Source organism: Hyaena hyaena, unplaced genomic scaffold (genome assembly GCF_003009895.1).
Source record: "Hyaena hyaena isolate Hyena2069 unplaced genomic scaffold, ASM300989v1 scaffold_173, whole genome shotgun sequence".
Lineage (NCBI taxonomy): Eukaryota > Metazoa > Chordata > Mammalia > Carnivora > Hyaenidae > Hyaena > Hyaena hyaena.
Genome location: NW_024080805.1, coordinates 634,622 through 660,874, shown reverse-complemented (window position 1 = coordinate 660,874; position 26,253 = coordinate 634,622). Strand labels below are relative to the sequence as shown.

General features: G+C 36.3%; 1 protein-coding gene and 1 pseudogene across 1 annotated transcript in view; one reads left to right on the top strand and one right to left on the bottom strand.

Moving 5' to 3' along the window:
• COMMD1 (copper metabolism domain containing 1) overlaps positions 1–26,253 on the top strand; it is a 195,307-nt gene that overhangs the window by 97,382 nt on the left and 71,672 nt on the right. The gene's annotated exons all lie outside the window — the stretch shown is intronic.
• Positions 2,466–2,719, bottom strand: LOC120237148 (annotated as a pseudogene).

The following is a 26,253-nucleotide window of genomic DNA, read 5'->3' as shown; positions in this document are numbered from 1 at the left end:
AAATTTCCAGTTTTTAGAACATCTGTAGACAGCAAAGTCAAAGTTATTTTCATATGTAAATATTGAATGAACTGTGAGAGAACTGATGCTTCTAGGATACTAAGAGGTTGCTTCTGAGAAGAATGACCAACTTTTTTGAACTCTGTGTGTGTGTGTATGTGCACATATATTTATGTGTATTCGTATACCCTCAAATAACTAAATTACTCTCTTAAACTTATGTTATTTTTAAGTTAGTTGTTCTCAACAATGGCTGCACATAAGAATTGCCTGTGGGCTTTAAAATTTTGCATGCTTAGGACAGTGCTCAGATCAATTAAATAAGAATCAATGGGGATGGGACCTGGGCATCAGTATTCTTTAAAGCTTGTGATTCCAGTATTTATGTAGAGTTGAGAGAACCACCATACTAAATGTAGCCAAATAATCTGGTTTGAAGTGTAAATAGAGCTTGGTATCAAATTTTTACAGTGGGATTCAATATATGTCAACATACTTCTATTTACTATAGTTTTTGGAGTGCTTGGGGACTCTCTATTCAGGAACTAGATGCAATAGTGGTGGGTTTTTTGTCTTCCCTTCTCTATTTAAATTGCTTTCTCCTGCTCAGTTTATCTACATTACTTCTCTCTTTGGCCCAAAAAGTACATTTGACAATCCACGGCCACGTATGTATATACATTGAGTTTTTTAATCAATACAGTATAAAATACTTTTGGGATATGAGGAAGCCAAAGTAATAGAGAAGTAACTAAATCAATATACATTTATGGAAATATTTAGAGCTAGAGAAAATGCATATGCACTAGTGACCTAATTACTTAATAGTGAATATTGTTCTTCAGTAGAAATAAAAAATTTTGCAAGAATAAAACATCAATTCAGTGGTAACAGTGCACAGAACATTTTGAGGTGAACATTTCATGTGCAAAGGAAAGAACATCAAATGCTTTACTTGTGTGATTGAAAGCCTATCATATTTAGTAATAAATCACTTAAGGTCCTCAAACGTTGAGGATTATTGGAATCTGGCATGTATCTTTAGGAAAGTTTTGTTCTTTTATGTACTTATATAACTCCATGTTGTTTTCTTTCCTGGAACTTAAATAGAGATTACCATAGAATGTTTTATTTTTATAAATAGTAACTTTTAGGGGGATAATTTATATATTTAGTGGAGTCTCATTTATGGTTATTTTTTTTAAATACTGAAAAAATTTTTGGTATTTTATGAAGATGTACTGATTTTTCTTTTGTGACTTTTGTTTTTTAAGTTTGTTTATTTTTCTTATTAATCTCTACACCCAGTATGGGGCTCAAACTCACAACCCTGAGATCAAGTATCACATGCTCTTCTGACTGTGCCAGCCAGGCAGCCCTCTTTTGTGACTTCTTGTTTTTAAGACCAATAAGACATTTTGTGAGGAAGCACTAAGCCACAACCTCATTGCTCAAACATTTAGTAATAAATGTTCAAATAAAAATTGTTCTTTCATATACATTTTGGGGTGCCCTGTCTGTAGAGACTTGAAATACAAAGTTCTGTTTCTTTATTTCCTCTTTTTTTAACGGCTAATGTTATTGCCTTTTCTAGACTAGGTTTTAGTGTACCAAGCAGTCCTCTAGTTTTGTTTGTGTTTTCAGCAGACATAGGGAAGAGGATAGACTGCCGTTAGACTGATCTGATTTTTTTCTTTCTCATTTATTTATTTATTTTTTAATGTTTTATTTATTTTTGAGAGAGAGAGATAAGAGACAGCATGAGCAGGGGAGAGTCAGAGAGAGAGGGAGTCACAGAATCCGAAGACAGGCTCCAGGCTCTGAGCTAGCTGTCAGCACAGAGCCCAATGCGGGGCTCGAACCCACGAGCCATGAGATCATGACTTGAGCCAAAGTCGGATGCTTTACCGACTGAACTACCCAGGTGCCCCTGATTTTTTTTTTTCTAACCAACTCATTATGTGTTCAGTCCCGTCACTTATATGCAGTTAGAATAAGAGGAATATACAAAGATATTCTCACTTTGATTGACAGAATGAAAATAGTTTAGACTCTGGATTAAAAAGCCAGCATTTGGCTGAAGGATAGGAAACATCTAATCTCGAAGTACTCACTTATATTTAATTTCCACGATTCCTTCTAAAACTAAATGCACTGATTATCTTGTGTAATTCTGGCTAATAAGGAGTAAGAATCTGCTAAAACCTATGATTAACAATCAGGTTTTTTTTTTTTTTTGGAGGATTCACATTTATTAAATAATTGTTGTGATACAACATGGCATTTCTGAATTCCAAATGAATACATTTCACTTTCCGAACATTTGATCAGTTATTTTTTAGAACCAACAGGCTTGGTAACAGCCTCAAGTTGACCTGATAATGGCTGACAACTTATGGCTCTGGCCTTTCAATCTTCTTAATAACAAGACCTTTGCTGCTTCTGTCATTCTCCCACGGGATGGCCTACTGCTCTCCTTTCTGTACAGTCTGGGCAAAATGACTGGTGATAGCAAGAGTAGTGTCAATGAAGCAGTCCACACAGTAGAGACGGTTTTCAGTGCCAGTGTCTAGGCGATTCCCTGGCTTCTCCGCACATTTATTCCTCCCAGCATAGCTCCACAAAGGGATGCACCTGTGTGGTGAACCACATGTGCCTTCTATTCAGCTGCCACCAGGCGCTACGACTCCACTTCGTTCTCCTCACCCAGTTCTGCCATTGTCTACCTCAAGCTTGAGCCACTAATAGCCAATTTCTGCTGAGCTCTGTTATGTACTACTGTAGCTTCACAAGCTTGAGCATACCCCCCAGAACTCCCTGCTTTGTGTCAGAGGAGAAGAAGCCAAGTCTAAAACACACGTTCCCTCTCTGGCACTCTCTTTCTCTCTTACATAGACATTTTATGTGTGTGTATATAAATACATGGAAGAATTTAAGAAATACAAAGATAGGATAGACAGAATGAATAAAATGCCATTGTATGTTATCAATGCTCAGTCACCATTTTAAGATCATGTTGCTTTACTCCAAATAGCTACCAAGGGGAGTTTATCTGTCTCATTTGGTTATATAAGCTGTAATGGTTGGCCTATTTCTGATAATTCTTGTAAGCTTGATTTTCACTTTCAGCAATGTAATAAAGGAAAGCTTCCAGAGAAATTAGTGAGGCTAACTTAATAAACCCCTTTGTCAGTAGGGACTGACGAAATTTAACAGTTTGGGGATAATTGAATCAGTTTAGAATGCGGTTTTCAAAATGTTTTGTTTGATACTTGATACCCGGTTTAGAACATGAAGTTTATTTAAACTTTAGTTCTGAATGGACCAACCCTTTTTTATAGCTCTAAGATGTGTTTCTTAATAGTTTGTGTTCTAGGGGTGCCTGGGTAGCTAGTCAGTTAAGCATCCAACTTCAGCTCAGGTCATGATCTCACCACTCATGGTTTTGAGTCCTGTGTCAGGCTCTGTGCTAACAGCTCAGAACCTGGAGCCTGCTTTGGATTCTGTCTCTCTCTCTGCCCCTTCCCTGCTCATGCTCTGTTGGTCTCTCTGTCTCTCAAAAATAAATAAAATAAACATGAAAGTTCGTGTTCTAAAGTTGAGGTCCTAAATTTATAGTCCCAATATATAATTTATAGAAGACAATACCTAAAGTCTATAACTACACAGAAAAGAAAAAGAGTAAGAAATCTTGTCTCCCTTCAAAGCTATTGTGAAACACACTGTTCATACTTGCTAAAAAAGCAAACGTGGAGATCCAAAACTTAATATTTAAATTTTGACTAATATTTAAATTTTGAATTGGCTGTTTATAAACAATGCCTGGGACAGAAGGAAATATTTACCAAAAAAGAAAAAAAAAGATGCTAAAAAAATGTTTAACATTACTAATTAGAATGGATATTACATAACAGAGAATATGCAATAGTGAATGGGGGGAAAATATAAGTTTAAAGTTGTTATCTAGTTATGAAGGATTAAAATCAGAATTACTCAGTAGTTGATAATTCACCAGTTGAAAAGTAGACATTTTGAGTATATTTTATATATTGCATTTATTGTGTAATAGCAAGTAGTATTTCATATTTTTGATGTGTTAAATATTAGTTTGTTCCACTCTTAATCTAGTACTTGGTTTTTCTTAGCCCAGTCTTTGTTTAAATATTTATATAATGTTTTGCATTTATTTTGATTTAAGTAACAGCCTTTTGAGATTTCAGTTACTTGACTCATGAGCAACATTTGACATATTTGAATTCTCTTTAAAACACTGTTCTTCCAGAATACTAACGTTTGCCTGATTTTCCTCCTAGCTCCCTAGTCTGCTCTTTTCTTCCCCCTTTTTAGATATCTTTTGCTGATTCCATTTCATTTTCCCAACATGTAAAAGTTGGAGTGTCCCTGGCCTCAAGTCCTTGGTTCTCTTTTCTATCTGCAACACATTTCCACTTGATCTTACCCATTTTCATAGACTTAAATACCATCTGATGCTAACAATTCCTAAATTATATCTTCAAATTGGATTCCTTGCCTAAATTCTAGGTATATATTTGTGACCTACTTGAGAATTCTACCTAAATGTGAAAAGGGTATCAAAAAATTGAGAGGTGTCTGGGTGGCCAAGTCGGTTAAGTATCCAACTTTGGCTCAGGTCATGATCTCGTGGTTTGGGAGTTCGAGCCCCATGTTGGGCTCTATGCTGGCTACTCAGGGCCTAGAGCCTGTGTTGGAATCTGTGACTCCCTCTCTCTCTCTGTCCCTTCCCTGCTCATGCTTTATCTCTCTCTGTCTCTCAAAAAAAAAATGTTAAAAAATTAAAAAAAAATTGAATACACCCCAAACTAAGTTTCTCATATGCCTCCCAAACCTATTCCTCTTTCATTTTCCACATCTCAGTCAGTGGCACCTCTGTTCTTCCAGTTTATATCCTCTCTTTTTCTCTCTCCTACTTCAAAGTAAGGGGCTACTGTTTTAGCTTGAGTGAGGAAAGGCTTTTCTAAGGAGGCAGGCTGATTTAGGAGCACGAAATAGAGAGGGAGCAGCTAAGGCACTAGAAGTTGGTTTTGGTAAGAAATTTCAATTTTTATTTTTATTCTAATTATAATAGGATACCATTGGAAGGTGTCAAATTATAATAGGATACCATTGGAAGGTGTCAAACAAAGGAATGATGCAGTGTGATTTATGTTCTTGTAGGATCACTTTGATTCATATGTGAAGGATTGATTATAGTACATTCCAGAGTGAAGCCATGATCCCAAATCGCCTTGCCAAAAAAAAAAAAAAAAAAAAATCACTAAGATTGGAATTGATTTTTTGCACGTTAAAAGCAATTCTTTATTTTTGCTTCCAAATCTCTGTGTGATAGTATTTAGGTAAAATGAGATCTCAGAGAAGAAAATAAAACGAAAACCAGAAAACTCCATCCTTCATTGTGTTAACAAGGCTAACATTCATCCAGAATGAACCGAGCCAAAATTCATACTGTACTTCCATATGGAATTATATAGTCTTCTGACAATCTCTATGCCACATTTCTACCTCTACTCCACAATGCTGATAGTTCTCTTCCTTTTTAAATTTTATTGTAACATGTTTCAAAATTTGTCAAGCCCAGGGATAACTAATAAAAATCAGTATTGTGCCAAAGAAAAAAAAAAGAAGCCAGAACACTTGGAGGTGTTGTCGTGGTCCAGATCAGGTGATATTAGCAGGGAAGATGAAGATAATTTTAGCAGTCAAGGTGGAAAGAAGTGAGCAGACAGAAGAAATGTTTTGAATGCAGATGAGATGCTTTGAGATGAGTTAGAAGGCATATAGAAAAGGAAAGAATTAGAGGAATTAGAGATCACTCTTTGGGTTTTTTGTATAAATATGTTAGTATAAATTGATGATTTTAGTTTAACGGTCTTACTGCCAAGTTGACCATCCAATATACAACTTGAGTTTTTTGATGGCTATAATGAGACCTTCCACTTAGGGAAAAAGTAAAAGAAATTGTTTAACGTTTGGCTGCTGAGAAAATGCTGCTTGTGCTAAAGTAATTTTATTTTTAAACTACAAATTTATAAAGAGATGCATGTGGGTTTCCTTAACTTAAACTTTTCCTAACAGACTTTGAAAGAAACCATTGTCTCTTAAGATGTGTCCTTTTCTGTGTATATTATACTTCAATAAAACGATTTAAAGAGGGAGAGAGAGATTTGAGTTGTTTGTCTTTGTAAACTCATTGACCCTGTGAGAATGGGGCTTTGCCACTGCTGAAGTCCTCAGCTTCTGACTAGTTGCCTACCTACAGCTGGCCCCTGGTGTTGGACTTCTTTCAGATTGTTGCTGTTCAGAATTTTTGGTTCTATTCTTGGAGACAGATGGAGTGCTTGAAAGGAAGCCAGGAAACCAAGCTTTAATAGGACTTGGAAATAATTTTAGATGTAAGTTCTTTGTGCTAAGCTCAGAGTGACAGTGTATCTTGCTCAGCACTGAAACTGCTTGTGTTTTTCTAGGTTTTGTATTCTGGCTGCTTGGCTGTGGGCTTCATTCCATGTATGCCACTGCTCTACTGCCAACATGAGTGTAGAAGGCCTCTGGCCCAAACTCATTCTTAGCTCTTGTTTTTTACTGTACAAAATATACATAACATAAAATTGATCATTTAACCACTTTTAAGTGTAGAGTTCAGTGGTACTAAGCACATTCACAATGTTGTGTAACCATCACCACTCTCTATTTCCAGAACTTTTTCTACATCCATTAAACAGTAATTCCCCATTCCTACCTCTCTCTGGCCCTTAGTAGCCTCTTTTTACTTTCTGTGTCTATAAATTTCTCTGTTATAGGTACGTCATATAAGTGGAATCATAGAATATTTGCCCTTTGGCTTATTTTGCTTAGTATAATATTTTAAGATTCATCTCTGTTGTAACACGTATCAGAATTTCATTTCTTTTAAAGGCTGTTCCATTGTATGTATATACCAGATTTTATTTATCCATTAATATAGTGATGGATATTTGAGTTCTTTTCACCTTTTGGTTATTGTGAATAATGTTGCTGTGGACATGGATGTACAAAAATCTATTTGAATCCCTGCTCTTAATTCTTTTGGGTGTATACCTAGTAGTTGAATTGCTGGATCATATGGTAATTCTATGTTGATGTTTTTGAGGAACTACCAAACTGTTTTCTACAGTAGCTGCACCATTTTACATTCTTTCCAGCAATGTATGTGTATTCCAGACTTTGCACATCCTTGTCAATCCTTCCTTCCTTCCTTCTTTTAATAAATTGCCATCCAAATGGGTGTGAAGTGGTATTGTGGTTTTAATTCCCTAATGATTAGTGGTGTTAGGTATCTTTTCATATGCTTATCTGCCATTTGTAAATTTTCTTTGGAGAAGTATCTTTTCAAATCCTTTGCTCATTTATTTTATCTTATTTTATTATTTTTTTATTTTCTTCATTATTTTTTTCTTTCTTCTTTTTATTTATTTATTTTATTTTTACAAACCCTTGAAAGTCAAGGGCTGACTTTCAATAGATTGTAGAGAGGGAGCTGCCCTGCTATGTAGGAAACCCTGACCCAGAAGCAGGTCGTCTACGAATGGTTTAGCACCAGGTTCCCCCCGAATGTGCGTTGCGTGACGGCGGCCGCTCCCCGCCTTTGCCCATTTTTTAACCTGTTGTTGTTGTTGTTGCTTTTGGTGTTATTATCGAGTTGTAGGAGTTCCTTATATATACTCTGGGTACCAGTCCCTTACAGATAAATGATTTGCAAATATTCCCTCACATTCAGTTGGTTTCCTTTTCACTTTTTAGATAAAATCATTTGATGCACAAATTTTTAAAAATGTTTATTTTTGAGAGAGAGAGAGAGAGAGAGAGAGAATGAGTGGGGGAAGTGCAGAGAGAGAGAAGGAGAGAGAGAATCCCAAGAGGGCTCTGCATGGACAGCACAGAGCCTGATGCAGGGCTGGATCCCGCAAACCCATGAGACCATGACCTGAGCCAAAATCAAGAGTCGATGCTCAACTAAGTTACCCAGGTGCCCCTGATGCACAAAAGTTTTTAATTTTAATGTAGTCCAATTTATCTATTTTTCTTTTGTTTCCCATGCTTTTGTTGTCATATCTAAGAAAACCAAATCCAGTGTCGTGAAACTTTTCCCCCTATGTTTTAGCTCTCTTGTATTTAAGTTTTTGATCCATTTTTAGTTAAATTTTTATATATGATATAAGGCCATTTTTAGCACTTTTGTGTGGATTTTTAAAAATTATTTCTCAATTGGGAATAGAGAAAGTGGGACTCTTGAACTTGGAAGCTAAGTTTCAGGTTTCTCATTTTTATAAACTTTGTAATTAATTAAAAGAGAGCTTAGCAGTATCACTCAAGATGCAGGTAGCAATAAATGATGAGTGGTAGTCACTAGGAACCAGCTCAGATTAACTGCCAAATAAGTTCATCTTTCTTTTTATTGCCAGGGTTATTAACATAAGTAGATTAGAGGAAGTCAATAACAAAGGAAGTATAACTGAATTTTAATAAGTCATTTAATAGTCTTGTGGATACAATAGAGAAGCATGAACTGAATTATGATGATAAAGCTACTGAGTACATAGCTAAATGAGTGGTCACATCCAAACACAAAATGAGTTTGATCGGTCATCCTGTGATACCTCCCCTTCATACACTCTGTTAGTCTAAAGAAAACAGCCTTGTCTTCTAAGAATATAATTTAAGGCTTCTATGCCCAATCACCTATATATATTCTATAGTCCAGCCAAGCAGAACTCTATTTTCCATATATGTGTATCTTTTCTTGTTGCTGTTTGGAATATTCTTTATACACTCCGCATTTTCATGTAGTAAAATCTTTTCTTCACAATCCATAGTACTAAACACCTCTGTCATGAATTCCTCTCTACTTATGTCAACTGGCTCTGATAATCTGAATTCTCAGGATATTTTGAATTTTACTTTAGCATTTGAAACAATATAAGTTTACAAGAAAAAACATGGGGCACTTGGGTGGCTCTCTCCGTTAAGTGTCTGACTTCAGTAAAGGTCATGATCTCACAGTTTGTGAGTTTGAGCCCTGTGATGGGCTTTGTGCTGACAACTCAAAGCCTGGAGCCTGCTTTGGATTCTGTCTGTCAATCTGTTCTCTCTCTCTCTCTTTCTCTCTCTCCCTCCTTCAAAGATAAACATTTAAAAATTTTTTAAAGAAAAAGCAAAGCAAGTATATTATTGTCTAAATTAATTAAGAAAAAAATATCAGTTATGTAGGTTATATACTTAGGAAGCCCAAATATGGTTCCTGGCTTAGATATCTCTTGGCTTTGTTCATCTTATTCTATAAACATCATGAAGGTAACATGATGGTTATCAGGCCCAGACCCATCTTTTCAGCTTAGCATTACCAGTGGGGAAAGAGATGCTTCTCCCTTCCCAATATGAATGTATTAATTAAAGACTGATTCTTATTTTTCCTGCTTAGGTCACATGGCTACCCATGGAGAAGTCACTCTTCATAGGAATTAGGGTAATTTAAGCTTGTAGTATTTGTCCAGCTCTTTGACAAGGTTAAAGTAAGGTGTAGATTGACAGCTGATACTACACAGAATAAGTGAGTAAGTAGATTCACAAAGGAATTAGGCATACTGGATAAACAAAACCAATTTTATGTCCATTACATTGTCTTATTTGTTTATACCTTCAAGAAGCCTACAATTTATTATTAATATTAGTATCCCTTAAAGTGTCAAAATATTAAAATAGGTATTAGATAAAGTTTGGAATGAATTAATAAGGGAGAAAATCCATATATTAGTTATCCACTGCTCCATAGCAGTAGCTAATTTTAGACCGCTAAAAGTAGGGTCTTAAAACTAACATTTATTATCTCATGTAGGAGGTGGAATAGGGATTTGGGAGGAGCTTAGCTAAGTGATTCTAGCTCACAGTTCCTATTGAATTGCATTGGATATTGGCCAGAGTTGTAGCCATTCCAGGGATTGACTGGGGCTATAGAATCTGTATCCAGGGTCACTCATGAGTCCTCAGTTACTTTTCTGGTTGTTGGCCATAGAGTGACACAGAAACTGGTTTCTTCCATAGTGAGTGACCCAAGAAAGAAAAAGCAAGTAGGAAGTCATAGTGCCTTCTATGACTCAGTCACTGACTGGTACACCATTACTTCTCTTTAATAAAAAGGTGGGGGAGGGATGCTTGGGTGGCTGAGTTGGTTAAACGCCTGACTTTGGCCCAGGTCATGATCTCATGGTTTGTGAGTTTGAGCCCTGCATCAGGCTCTCTGCTGTCAGCACAGAGCTTGCTTCAGATCTTCTGTTCCCCTCTTTCTCAGCCCCTTCCCCACTTTCTCTCTCTTTCAAAAATAAACATTTTTTTAAGTAAGTATATGTCACAGTTTATTTTTGCTGGAAAATAATGGGGAATAAAGCAGTATAACAAGTATGAAGTTAGCTCTTGTTGGTGTATTATCATGTTTTAATTTTCATCCATTTAACAAATATTTATTAGTGTTTAATATAAGAATAGTAACAGCTATTATTTATTATATCCTTATCATACTCCAGGCACTATTCTATGCATTGACTCATTCAGTCCTCTTGCCAACCCTATGAAATAGGTATGATTTTGGAGAGAGGAGTGAAGGTTATGAATTAACTTTATTTTTAAAATAATTTTAGATTTACACAGAAGTTGGAAAGATAGAATGAGTTCCTTTATTCTCTTCATCCAGTTTTCTCTGTTAACATTTTGTATCACCATGGTGTATTTGTAAAAATAAGAAACTAACATTGGTACATTGGTACTAAATAAATTACAGATTTTATTTGTATTTCACCAGTTTTTCTATTAATGTTCTCTTTCTGTTCAAGGATCCAATCAAATGGAAAAATGTGGACCTTTAATGGGCGAGTAAATAAAGACTGAGGGAGGTGAAGTTGGAGGAGGTTAGTGACAGATAAGAGAAATGAAGAATTTAGGATTGGAGAAGTATTGGCCATGGAATGGCCTCAGTTATTTTATATGCTGGATTTGGTGCAAAGTTTTTGTTTCCTCTTTATATAAACTCTTTGAGCCAAGGAGATTAATTCCTTTTGTATCATAAGGTTTATAACAGCCTTTCTATTAAGATGAAAGATGAAAATACAGAAACACAACTTTGCTTCTTTCCAGTTTGTCTAGTTTTTCTTTTGTTACTCATGCTTTAAAAAATTTTTTTTAACGTTTTTATTTATTTTTGAGACAGAGAGCACGAGCTGGGGAAGGGCAGAGAGAGAAAGAGAGGGAGACACAGAATCTAAAACAGGCTCCAGTCTCTGAGCTGTCAGCACAGAGCCTGATGCGGGGTTCAAACCCACGGACCGTGAGATCATGACCTGAGCCAAAGTTGGATGCTTAACCGACTGAGCCACCCAGGCTCCCTTTGTTATTCATGCTTTTGACGTCAGATCGAAGAATCTGTTGCCACATCTGTGTCACTAAGATATACTCTCATGTGGATCTTATATTTAGATCTTTGATATATTTATTTAGTATATAGAATGAGGTAAGTATTGAGTGAATTTTTCCTTTTGACATATATTTTCTTTATTTATGTTTGTTTAAAATTTTTAAATGTTTATTTATTTTTGAGAGAGAGAGAGACAGAGCATGAGTGGGGAGGGGAGCAGGCAGAGAGAGAGAGAGAGAGAGAGAGAGAGAGAGAGAGACAGAATCCAAAGCAGGCTCCAGGCTCTGAGTTGTCAGCACAGAGCCTGACACAGGGCCTGAACTTATGTGCTGTGAGATCATGACCTAAGCCGAAGTCGGACACCCAACCGACTGAGCCACCCAGGTGCCCCTTCTTTTGACATATATTTTACATACAAGAACCCCAATCTGTGAATGTGTAAGTTTATTGTTATATGTGGAGGACAGGGAGTGTCTAATTCAGGGTATAGGTTATTTATTAATTTTTTTCTGTTTTTGTAGTTTTGTATGTTTGTTTGTTTTGTTTTGTTTTTAACTCATGACCCTGAGATCAAGACCCGTGTTTAGATGGAGAGTTGGATGCTTAACTGACTAAGCCACCTATGTACCCCTCTATAATGTAGTTTTTAATTCTTCTTTAGATCCCTAAGAAAGTTGCTAAATCACAGTTCTTGAAATTTGTTTTTGCCTTTTCACTAACCTTTTGAATTTTGATTGTGAAGGAGGATAGTGCTAGAAAGTGTAAGTCAGATATTCTAGGATCAGTCTTCTCATACTGTTCACCAGTGCTTCCTCTCCCTTCACACAAAATGGGGACCAATGTACTTGAACAAATCATTAGAGTATTTTTAGCAGTATATTTAGCTGTTGTCTTTGGAATGTGCTTTCATTCTAGTCTAAGGTTTATATTTGCTTTTAACAATCGAGTAGGGGGTACTTCTGAATAACATAATCATGTAAATTTATACTTTGTACCTCCTCTACTCCATTAGAAGTGACAGATACAAAAAACAGAAACTCAAAAGTTTAACTCATGTTAAAAAAAAAAAAAAGAAACTTGTCTGTGAACCTGAAATGGAATCAGAGTCAAGTGATGAGTAAGATTAAAGATATGGGTCTTTCAGTCTCCATACTCAGTGTTGGTAGCTGAGAGTTTGGTTCCTGTGCAATCAAGGGAAGTCAATGTACTTCACACACACCATTCATATAAAAGTTTTAAAAATAACCAGATCACTTAAAAAATATACATGGTGGGATGCCTGGGTGGCTAAGTTGGTTAAGCATTGACTTTTGAGTTCAGCTCTGATCATGATGTAATGGTTCATGGGATTGAGCCCCATGGGATCAAGCCCTGCAGGGGGTTCTGCACTGATAGCAAGGATTCTGCTTGGGATTTTCTCTCTCTGTCTCCCCCCCCCCCCCGCCCCGCTTGCATGTGCACACATGCTCTCTTGCTCTCTCTCTCTCTCACAAATAAATAAATAAACTTAAAAATTTTTTCATTGAATGGTAATCATAAAATTTAGAATAGTAGATACCACTGAAGAGTTGAAAGAGGAAAATGGGACAAAGTTAGGGAAAAAACACAGTGGCTTTAACAGTATAAACTTTTATTAGTTATTTTTTTTTTTTTAATTTTTAATGTTTTATTTATTTCTAGGAGAGAGAGAGAGACAGCTTGAGCAGGGGAGGGTCAGAGAGAGAGGGAGTCACAGACTGTGAAACAGGCTCCAGGCTCTGAGCTAGCTGTCAGCACAGTGCTCAATGCGGGGCTCGAACCCACGAACCGTGAGATCATGACCTAAGCGAAAGTCGGACGCTTAACCGACTAAGCCACCCAGACGCCCCTGGAGACATTTAAATCTTATGCATAATTTTGTGACAGAAAAGAACATCAGTGTCTTCAAGTCCTGTGCATTAATCTAAAAAATGGGTAGTAATAGCAACTAAGTTAATTTCCTAGTATTCATAGTTCATGTTAGCCTGTTTTGGGCATTAACAGAAACAGCAGATTGGAAAATCCTCTTCACTTTAGAATAGTTTAACTTAGAGACCTAGTGAACAACCATACCATTGTATTCAGGAAGAACAGAGTAGGAACAAATAGTCACCAGGGTGAATTCTGCTGCTCAGATGACTTCATTGACTGTGGTTTTCTGGAAGAATCTTTGCAGAGGAGGTTTCCAGTGTGATCACTCTGTCTTTGAATTTCTGCAGAGGTATGCAGTTAGGATCTTATTTTTCCAGTGGGAAGGAAAGAGAGGTCATTTTCTGAGAGAAGAGAGATGATCTCTTTCTCTGAACTTTATTATAGAGCCTTGATCTCCAGTTTTGACACACTTTAATTGAATGTATGATAATAATTTAGCAAAACATTACTTTTTAAAAACTTAGCTTTTAGGGGCACCTGGGTGGCTCAGTTGGTTGGGCGTCCAACTTTGTCTCAGGTCATGATCACAGGTTGTGGGTTTGAGCCCCACATCAGATTCTGTGCTGACAGCTCAGAGCCTGGAGCCTCCTTTAGATTGTGTGTCTCTCCTTCTTTCTGCTCCTCCCCTGCTCATGCTCTGTCTCTCTCTGTTTCTCAATAATAAATAAATGTTAAAAGAAAAAAGTGTTTTTTAAAAAAACAAATAAATAAAAGTTAGGTTTTAATGCTTTACCTAAACTGTAAATGTATATTTTTTGTAATTCAAGAATCCAGTAGTTTTATTAGTGCCATTATTTTGATAGATTTTTTCCAAATGACTGATAAAGGTATTTGGTTTTCATCAAAATGTTCAGTTGGATTATTCTGGAGCAAATTCCAGAAATCATTTATTCTATAAAAATCTTATGTCTCTTTATATATATATATAACCACAATACATAATGACATCTGAAAAAAATTAACAGTATCTAATTAAGCTGTCTGGTCATTGTTAAAAATTTTCCCAGTTGTATAACCTTTCTTAAAAAGTGGTTTTGTTCTAGTCTACTTATTCCCTTTAGACACAATTTTTAAGTCTCTTTTACTCTGTTGATCCCCCTGTCCTGTTTTTCTCCCTGGTAATTTATTAAAGAATTTGGGTCATTTGTCCCATAAAGTTTCCCAAGTTCCAGATTTTGTTCATGGCATTCCCATGAAGTTCTTAATTTAGCATGTTTCTCTGACCCCTCTATTTCCTGTTAGATCTAGAGAAGAGTTTCTCAGTCTCCACTTGCTATTTTTTTTTTTTTTTGCTAGATAATTTTTTGTTATGGAGAATGATACAAGATACATTGTAGGTGATGTTTAGTGTCTCTAGTGTCATGCCAGTGAGCACCTTCCCCACTTACCCAGTTGTGACAACCAAAAACGTCTACCAACGTTGCCAAATGTCCCCCAGGGGCAAAAATTGCCCCCATAGGGAATTTACTAATCTAAGAGACTTGTTCAGATTTAAGTTAACTGTCTTGGCAAGGATTCTTCATATGTAGTGGTGGTGTTTTCTGTCTTTTCTGAGCACCATTTTTTATCTTTCTTTGTCATATACATAGCCTTTTAATAGACCATTTACTGAAGTTGAAATATTTCCTGATGCTTTAAAACCTTAATTTTAACATTTGATATTTATTTGAGCATATTATATGGTAATTTCCAAGATATATTACCTTATCATTATTTTGAGCTTTAGAAGAGCCAAAGTGTTTTACAAGTTGATAAAAATAAATACAATACACAAGATGACTGTATCCTTTAAAATATTTTTCTTTTACATTCCTCAGGGTTTCATTGTAGGTTTACGGTTTAGATATGCAGATGATTCTTTGTTTTAACTATTATTTTTACAAGGGACAGGTTATTCAAAATTGACAATACCTAGTAACATTAATTAGAATTCCAAATAATTCTACTCTAATCTAATCATCATTAGATTAGAGTAATTCTAGTTCTAATCATTAATTAGAATTCCAAATAATTAATAAAAGGGGGTATACATAGGCTAAGTATATCTTTGAGGTGTTGTGAAACATTTTCTCAGTTTTTCATCTTCTTACCATGCTGGTCATTGCCTCACTACTCTTTTAGCTTTCTTAGTGATTGACTTTGGTTTTTTGATGTCTTAATGACTATTCCTTTGCATCTTTTATAGCAAGAGAATGTGCTTACTCTAGTAAAACACACACAGACACACACAAAACTATTCATTTCACTATCTGCCTTCATTTCCTTTTCCTTTACTCTTAGGAACTCTACTCTCTCTCTGGTTGGGTTGCCTTCACTTTTAGACTTCTTTATTTCCTTCGATTAATCCTTACAGTAGTTACACACAATCAGCCCTGATTCTAGTGAACCAGTTTTCAGAAGACAAAATATGATTAAGTCCTAAATAAATGCTGCTCTGTTAATGAGTACTTTTTCCTTTTTAATCAAGTTTTACTTAGAAACTGAAATGCATTCAGTAGATCTAGATCCTGTTTCATATTTAATCCTTTAAGTACTGAACTCTGTTACTAAAAATTATAGATATTTTTTCATTTTAGTAATTGGCGTGACTGAAATGTTAAGAAGCATGAAACTCGTTGGTAAGATATAAACAAAAAACCCACTACTTATCCCTAAATGTACTTCAACAAGTGAAAGTTGTTGGTCATTAAAATTGATTAAGTCATATCTGGTTTGTCATTTTACATTAAACTGAAGAGCCAGGGTATCATCATCTTTCACTGGGTATATCTTTACTCTGGAGACCTACTGCCATTTATGTTAAACTAAATTTTATTTCATCACTTATTTTAGTGATGCCACATTTGCATTGAATTTTCTTTTTGAAGATCTTTGTTTTGTGATTTTTGGTGAGTTTTAAAATAAAAATCATTTTGTATTCTGAGGAAGAGTTAGAATTGAATCTCTAATGAATTATGAAGAAAAGGCTTGGATGGTGGGATTCCAGTGATCTTTACCCAGATCATTTATCTGATATAAATAGAAATTGCATTGTTTTAGCTTCCTTTAAATTTGCTCTTAACATCTGCTATCACATTGACAACAACCGGTGATAATTGTTGCTGTGTAATGATTTTTTCTACTACATGGTTCCTCCTTTCTTTATATTCTTCAGTGCCTGTACAGGCGCTTGAGTTTGTATAATACCATCTAACACTTACTTACAAGTCCCTTTATAATTTGCAAGTTCATCCAGCATATAGTTTCTTATTTCTCTAGTTAAATTAAAATTTTTTTGAGTACAGGAATTGTCTGATTCATATCTTACACTGAACAGAAAGAAAATATTCAAAATATACTTTTGATTGATTGGCAGATTATTAAAAACTGCCCAGAATATGCAGATTTTGTGAAATTGGTTTAAGGAAGAATTACTTCAAATTTAACTGTTCTAGAAACCATTGACTCATATTAGTAAAAGTGTTATATCTGCTTTTCTAAGCCCAGAGAGTGTTCTTTGAAATTGAAAATTGTTTACTTTAGTGGAACCTAATAGTCTCATATAGACTTCTCCTTGCTGCGCTTTTTATATTGGGTTAGCCTCTTTAAATCAGAGCAGAAATAGGGGTTCCTGGGTGGCTCAGTCAGTTAAGGTGTAGGACTCTTGATCTTAGCTCAGGTCTTGACCTTAGGGTTGTTAGCTCAAGCCCCACATTGGGCTCCGCACTGGGTGTGAAGCCTATTTACAAAAACAAAAACAAAAAAAACTAGGGACACCTGGGTGTCTCAGTCGGTTAAACGTCGGATTTTTGATTTCTGCTCAGGTCATGATCTCACAACTCATGAGTTTGAGCCCTGCATCGGGCTCTGTGCTGACAGCTCAGAGCCTGCTTGGGATTCTCTCTCTCTCTCTCTCTCTCTCTCTCTCTCTCTCTCTCTCTCTCTCCCCCCCCCTTCATCTTTCTGTCTCAAAAATAAATAAATAAACATTAAAAAAATGAAACAGGGTAGAAATAAAAATATATTATCTTAAATCTTCTTTTTAGATTTCTTGGACATTTAGGTTTTGTTTGTTTGTTTGTTGTTTTACTAAAAAAAGATCTGAATATAGCAGGACCTGATTTACTTCCCTGTTTCTTTGGAAGCTAATTTACCAGAAATGATGAGGAAACTGCAGTTCTTCAGTGATTTCTACTGAGTGGATATGCATTGGTTATGCTTCTACTCACTTTTCTTTGTTAATGAACAAAGGCAAGTGTGGTATATTTTTTGGTATGCAAATTAGAAGGAAGGACAGAAAAATTTTCTTTCTTTCTGTCTGTCTGTCTGTCTGCCTGACTGCCTGCCTGCCTGCCTTCCTGTCTTTCTTGTAGGCTCCATGCCTAGTGTGGAGCCCAGTGTGTTGCTTGAACTCATGATCCTGAGATTAAGACCTGAGTCGAGATCAAGAGTCAGATGCTTAACCAACTGATTGAGCCACCTAGGTGCCCCCCAAAATCTCTTCTTTATGAGTAACTTCTTAAAAAGAAGTGCTTTGCATAGTAAGGATTCAAATATTTGAATATTTAAAATTGCCCAGCTCTCAGTTACTACAATGAGATGTTAAATGTGAATCTTAGGTAGTCAGCTAGTGAATATAGTAAATATCACATGACAGAACGGACACCTGTAAAAAAGTGTGACTGCCACCTTTTTAAAAAAATTTTCTTAATGTTTATTTATTAGAGAGTGAGAGAGAGAGAGAGAGAGAGAGACAGAGGGAGTGCAGAGTGCAAGTGGAGGAGGGGTAGAGAGAGGGAGACATAGAATCCAAAGCAGGCTCTAGGCTCTGAGCTGTCAGTACAGAGCCCTATGCGGTGCTCGAACTCACTAACGATGAGATCATGACCTGAGCTGAAGTTGGACGCTTAACCGACTGAGCCACCCAGGCACCCCGATTGCCACCTTTTAAGTTTTGATAAAAACTGAAGTTAGAAAATGTACCAAAAGAGGTTATGAATTTAGAAATTCAGCCTGTTGAAGTGGAAAAATCAGGTAGGAGACTATGAATTAAGTTTGGTCCTTTTGGTTTCCATTAATAGTCTCACTCAAATCATGTCAAAGTATGGGTGATTTCTTTTAAGGGTGCATTTGGACTAGAACTGAGCCTAGTTTGGTCCTGGATTGCTCCATGACTCAAATCTCTTTTTTACCCTCTATTTTTTTCTTCTCTCTGTCTCTGTCTTTCTCTTTTCTACTCCTTTCTTCATAGTCACTTTCTCTCTGCACACTCAGTCCATTTTTCTCTCCCTTTGGACTGGCTGCTTTTGTTTGCTCCATCCTAACAACTATTTTTATAATTCTCTTGTCTTTTCCCACCCTTCTCTCTTTCACAACCTTTTACTTTAACCTTAACTAGTAACTACACACTCTTCTTCAATATTGCCTGCCTGTTTCCAGATGGTCAGGGCTCATCATTTTATAATTGGGTCGTATCTACCTCAACCAAGAAGTTGTTAGAGTATAAAATACATTGTAGTTGCAGTATAATGGTCAGTCACCACAGATATATTTCATAAATTAGTGTGCAAAGCTTTCTCGGTGTACAGAACAGCAGGCATGTCTTTGCCCTTTTGTTTCTAGGGAGAAATTGTTAAAAAGAAAAGTCTCATCCTATAATTTTGAATGCTAGACTGTTAGAGCTCCAATTTGGTTATATACTAAGTAAGAAAATCAATTATACTCTAGGCAGTTCATGAAGCCGAATTCGCAAGCTTTATCCTCATCCATTTTGTTCTCAAAACAACCAAAAACTGTTCTGTGTCAGACATTATTTCACATGTTTAGTTCTTTTAGCAAGCAGGAAGCTTAGAACAAGATTTAAGTATTTGGTTTAGATAGGTTTTTGTTAGGGGCGCCTGGCTGGCTCAGTCGGTGGAACATGTGACTCCTGATCTTGGGGTGGTGAGTTCAAGCCTGATGTTGGGTGTGGAAACTACTTTTAAAAAATGTGGTAAACTGCTTGCAGGTCCAAGTCACTACAGAACAAACTTCTGTGGCACAGGGCCTTAGAGTGGAGTAGGAATTTACTGCTCCATGCTTAAGTGAGTTGTATCATTTTTGTATACTAATACATATTCTTTCAAAAAGGTGACACCTCTCATTTAATGCTTTCTCTGAAAGTTTTCATAATATATCTCACCATTTTTATTTTAATACGTAATTTGTTATGTTAGAATTCAAAGCTCAACTGGAAAATTGCTCAGGCGATTGAAATAAGTTCTTATTGGGGTGCCTGGGTGGCTCAATCAGGTTAAGCGCCCGACTTTGGCTCAGGTCATGATCCTGCAGTTCGTGGGTTCGAGCCCTGCGTCGGGCTCTGTGCTGACAGCCAGCTCAGAGCCTGGAGCCTGTTTCAGATTCTGTGTCTCCCTCTCTCTCTGACCCTCCCCTGCTCACGCTGTCTCTCTCTCTCCCAGAAATAAATTTAAAAAAAGAAAGAAAGAAGTTCTTATTGGCAGTACCCTCTGATTGGTGAAGATTTTCAGTTCTATATCTGTAATGTTGTGAGAGAGCCAGAGTTTGTGTATCACCTGTGTCTGTCAGGGTAGGAGAGTTTATCAGGAGACAGGTACAAGCATTTTTCTTCTTGAGTTAATAACAGTAAATAAATATGGAATCTTTTCAAGTTTAGTTATTAAAAAGATAAATGAAACCTTCAATTTGCAATGACTGGTTGGTAAAATGGGTGTCTTTTACAAATGTACTATTTACCTGATATTTAGCACTTTCAGTCATGCTTTGATGTATTTTATGCAATAATTAAAATAATATTTTGAGCTAAATGGTATAGTTGTTAAAATCCCTTATTAACATATTAAAAGGTTGTGAGAAGAAAAAATAATGTCTTTAGCTCACATGATTAATTGGTAGCACAGACAAGAAGAAAACAGTTATATTCCAGTTTGCTGTTCATTTTGCAAGACCACATTGTCTTTGAAGTATGAGATGTTACAACTTTAGGAATATTAAATGGTACACCGTTAGTGAGTATTTTTGGGTAAACAGTTAGCTTATTGGACATAATATATTTGGTAGTAAGAGAAGAGTGGAGTTGATAATTGCTTTTCTGGAGTGGATGTAAGGGCTGTAGGGGGTTTTCTCTGACCTTGTATCATTTAAATTTTGACATCATCAGCTCTTTCCTGATGCTTTTTGTGTATGTTCTCATTGTTTGGTGGTTTTGTATATACAGTCATCTCCACCCTGGTTCTCTTCTGAATTTAAGGTTTATTTTCAGAGGTAAATTAAGTTTGAGGTTTGCTTTCTATTTGGCACTTGGGAGTAATAAACTTGACCTGCTGGTTGATTACTGCTTCAACCCTGGATAACTTGTGCTGGTATTTAAAAAAATAATACTTTGTTTATGAACCTTGTTTTTGCCTCTGGCAATAGTCCTTTTGTAGAAGCTTGCAGTAGCAATATTATGATGGTTTACTCAGGTGAGTGTAGACAAGAAGCTTATGCTCTACTTTGCTCTCAAGAACATTTATTTATGCCTATTGTTGAGAATATCCTTTACTCTTCAAGGTTATCCTTTACTCTTCAAGGTTCTTTTGGGTGGTCTGAGAATTAAATTGACATGAGATAGATTAACAAGAGAAAAATCAAATTTAATTACTTATATAATGGAGTATCATAAGACAATGAGGCCCACAGGCAGTCAAGCAAATGAGGCTTATATGGGATCCATAACTAAGGAGAAGAATGTAGGAATCTGGGAATTCAAAGGGAAGGAGACAATTCACAGAAAGATGAAAACAATTAAATGTCTGGTAAACAAATGTTTGCTGGGCCATGCAGAAACAGTGGAACATAGAGAGGAATTTTAACTAATAGACTGCTAAATTCTTCCCTGTCTACCACACCTGGTTCATATTATGCTATAATTATCTATGGAGCTAGCTCCCTTCCTGGAGGAGGTTCTCTGTCTAAATTGGTTTAAACAATTAGGGGGAAGGTCAAAGCTTGGTTCTTCCCAAGCCTTCTGTTTCTTAAAAATAATTAGCTTAAAATAATCCACATGCCAGAGAGACACATTTTAGGGTGGTAACTTTTGCTGCCCTACACTATAAGTGTTGTTGCCTCTGCTTTAAATGTCAGTCCATCAGCAGTACATGCTGTTCATCATTTGCTTTTAGGAACTGCTCAGAAAACCTTGAAATAATCCTGTATTTTTGTCAGCTCTTCTGCCATTTTAGTGTTCTTAGAGTGTTCAGCTGCTTTGAAAAGGATTATTGGCTGACTCTTGCCATGTCCTCCCCATACCCTGCTTTGCCTCATTTATAACTGGAATAGCTTATAAGGTGCCTTCTATATAATTAAATTATATTTGAAGAAAGTATCTATATTTAACTTTGGAAACAAATAGCTAATTTTCATGTCACAATTGTAAATGAGGTGATAGTATTGCTAAAGAAATGAAATATTCCTCCCTTCCTATCATATCACATGGGAATAGTTCAGTAATTAGTAAACCCTATGTGCCCATGATCTTTGGGTGATGCAATTGGGATATAACTTTTACTTCCTTCAATATATATTTATGACTTTAAAAATTTTAGATATGATAGTGTGACAGGTGTTATTTTATTAGTGATTAGTCTTATTCATGTTTGCATTAGAATGTAATTTTATAGATTTCCTATAGGGAATAAGTCAGAGAGGTGACTTTGATGGTGGTATTGTTATAGTGTGTTCTTTGGAGTTATGATGATCCCTGAAGTGCCTCAAAGTCCTTGGTGGATAAGGAAAGGTAGAGCTTAGGTGTACAGGGCTCTGGCCTGAATATACACTTCATTTGGAGCAACTACAGTTGTATCTACAAGTTAGTGGGGTCCCACAAAATATTTAGTTTGAAAGAGGATTTTGAGGCTAAAATTTAAGACCAGTAGATTTGTAGAAAGATTTGAGTTAAGAAACCTAGGATCTATTTCTGGCTGTCCCATTAACTAGTTTTGTAGTGTAGACAAATAGTGTAACATTTTTCTCAGTTTTTCATATATAAAATAAAACTAATTCTGTACCTGAGTTGTTTTCAGATAGTGGTTTTAAAAGTAAATACAAAAAATATAATAAAAATGCTGTTAGTAATAGCAGCAATTCCCAAGAACTGAGAAATCTGAAATGGTTTTGAATTTTGTTACAGAATTTATAATAATAACTAATGGTTTTCTTTTTCCACTTTTTTGTAATCTAAGGCATTGTTATTTTTTTTTTTTAATGTTTTATTTTATTTCTAGGAGAGAGAGAGAGAGACAGCGTGAGCAGGGGAGGGTCAGAGAGAGAGGGAGTCACAGACTGAAACAGTCTCCAGGCTCTGAGCTGGCAGTCAGCACAGAGCCCGACGCGGGGCCCGAACCCACGAACCGCGAGATCATGACCTAAGCGAAAGTCGGACGCTTAACCGACTAAGCCACCCAGGCGCCCCTATTCTTTTTTTAAAAAAATTAGATTTGTTGGGACCCCTGGCTGTCCTAGTCATCTTAGTATCTGACTTTGATCTCGGCTCAGGTCATGATCTTATAGTTTGTGAGTTTGAGCCTCTCATCAGGCTTTGTGCTGATGTCGTGGAGCCTGCTTGGGAGTTTGTCTTTCCCTCTCTCTCTCTGTGCCTCCCCTGCTTGTAGTTTTTCCTCTCAAAATAAATAAATAAAATTTGTAAAAAACCTTAAAAAATAAGATTTGTTGGCAGCCTTCCTTACAACTTGCTTTCTAATGGAAGATAATGACTGTTTTAAAACATACTCCTACAACACACAGATGTGTATGTGTATATCTTGAAATTTGTATATTGATTTTCTTCCGGTTTCTATGAACATAAGTAGATAAATAAAGCTTAGCTTGGGGAAAACTTTTACATTTCCTTACATTTCAAGAGAAATCAAGCCCAGGATGTTTGCATTCATTTCCAGTCCTTGAAAGGCTAGAAAATTTACCTGAAATTGGATTAGCAAATTTCTGAACCTGATGTTAAGTAACTGTGATTAGTTGGGTTGGATGCTATTTCTTTTCTTTCTTCTTTCCTTCAAGGAGAGAATTTGAGCTTCTTTAGGAAACTATCCCCTAGCCTGTATATTTATTTAAATTCTACAGCTTGTGAAATCACAGGGGCAAGCATAAAGATAGATACTATTCAGAAAAGGCCCAGTAATTGTGTTCTAGCCTTAAAGAGAACAACTCTTTGTTCTTCTTTTTCATCTAGTGGAGTAGTAGAATGGCTTCTCTTCAAGGAGTTGATTGGCCAGCTTGATTCATAGAGAAAGCAGAATAATACTCTAGGGTGGTGCTGGCTAACTTTTTAGCCCTTACATAGTATACGCATGTTAAATATCATGGGAGTAAGCTGCTCCTTGCGTTGCATCATTGGAGTTGGACAGCCCAAGTTACAATTTTGAGCACAGCTACCCAGTTTCTGGTAAGTAGTTATGGACAGAGAGGAAACCAGTCATGCCTGACAGAGGAGTATCTGTCTGCCTCTGTTAAATGTGAGATATGCCAGAAGAGTAATTATTTCCTAACTTCTGGAAGTCCACAAAATTACATATCTGGAAAAAAAATATTTTTCTGTATCTAAAACCCTTTCTATTGAACCAAAGGAAAAAAAATCCTTAGAACCAGGAATTCCATAGGAATTAAGGAACTTTTTAACTGGTCAATTATCTGTAGTTTTATTTTGGCACAGTGATGTGTAGTTTTATTGACCAAAGTCCTCCTGGGAGAAGTTTAGCAATTCTATAATAATTTCAACAATAGCTATTTGTTGATTACCTCCTATGTGCCACTTCTTAAAATAATATTTTAAGGTACGTAACTGAGGAATGATGTTCAGGGATGTTGAAACAATGTATTCAAGGTCGTTCAACTCAAGAGAGTTAGAGGGTTGAACACAATGGTCCCTAGCTGTGCAACTCATTTTCTTTCCCTAACCATGCTCTCTCCCACTGAAGAATCATTTATGAAATACATCTCTTACTTTTCAGAGTATAGTTTCTCTTTAAAACAATTTTTGTCAGGTGAATCCTACTTTGCTTTTATTTTTCGTAGTGAAATTAGACATAATATGCCTAAAAATTTAAATCCAAAAGACTGAATTAAAGTATTTCAAGAGGAAAGTTAAGATTGGAATCCTTGAATTATATATGCCCAGCACTGATTTGCCTTGCTGAGAGTTTTAGTACTTCTCTGTCAGCCCATTTCTTGTTTGTGTTGTGTTCTTTAGTACAAGATTTTCCCTTGGCCATTGATCACCATCTTCCTCTTCACACTGCTATACTTAACTACCCCTAAGAAATTATGGGGATCTTTTTGTTCCACACTGTGTTTGTCTCTCCTGGGCAGATGGGGGCCCCTGAAATGTTGGGCATCCTGATTGGGTTGGAGGTCCCTGGGTGCTGCTGGTAAAAAAAATTCACCTGAGGCAGAACAAAGGCATTAGAAGTGTATTGAATACAACCACAAGGGAGCTGTGGGATGGGCAGGACAGCAAAAGAGAGACTGCAACAAGGCAGTGGGTGGGCGCTGTTTTTAAAGAGGGAAGGGGAGAAAGTATGGCAATGTATAGAATTTAACTTTTTTTGGTAACTGTTCCTGGTTGTAAGTAGCCCATTGGTTAGTGAGGGCCTATGGATATTTGAGGTGGGTCATCTGATGATGGGCCTGTCTGTATTCAGTCTGGGGGTCACTGTGGGTCCTTTCTCCATTCCATTGTTTAAGCCTATTACCTAGAAGCGGCCTCTAAACACACTATCGAAAACTTTGCTTTTGCTTCAGATATCCATGACTCATGTAGTGATGCAATATTACATTTAGTCAGTAGGTGCCATCATCTAACATATGATTTGCTTCACCTGAAACTTCTTTTACTTATGGCTTTACTTTATTTTAAATGAATCCATTTCTATTCTCTTGATCAAACATTTTGGGTCTCTGATTTATTTATAATGAAAAACGATTCTAGTTTTATTTGCTTGATAAATTACATTTGTAAAGTTGATGTGTGTTTTCTTCTGCCTATTTTATTAATAAAAGGAGTTGAGTAATACTGAGCTGTTTTTATGTATTTTATATATGGGCACTGGGGTAATGTGCCACTGGTCTAAAAACAACCCTTTGATAAAGGTGAGATACTAGGCCAGTCAATGCTTTTATGGTCCGAAGGCATTTACAAGAAATTAAAATACCTCAGTTTATTTATTTTACATGTTTATTTATTTATTTTGAGAGGGAGAGAGAGAGTATGTGTACAGGAAAGGGGGAGGAGAGAGAGAGACAGAGAGACAGAGAGAGAAAGATGGAATGAGAATGAATCCTAAGCAGGCTCCATGCTGCCAGCACAACACAGAGACCTGATGTGGGGCTCGATCTCATGAACCATGAGATCATGACCTGAGCTAAAATCAAGAGTCTGACACTTAATTAACTGAGCTACCCAGCCTTCCCTACCTCATTTTATTTTTAAGGCCAGACAATACTCCAAACCTATTTTTCTTTGAAGATTTAGACACTTAAGATTATCAAGTATCCTCTAACTTTGGATTAAGGAACACTGAGTGTTCAGTCTTTCTCCTACCAAACACACACATTTTTATTCAAAGGGGCTAAAGCCCTGTCATCCATCATCTTGAGGTATGCCTATGAGTCACAAGCCTTTGGGAATACTACCTAAGCCAGTGATACTGTTTATCGCTTTAGGCAAAGGGAATAGTTTACATCTTGGCCATTTGGAAATTAAACAAGAATAGCAATGACTGTTCACTGAAGATGCCTCTACTTAATAATGGCTTAGTAATCTAAGAGTATCTCACTAA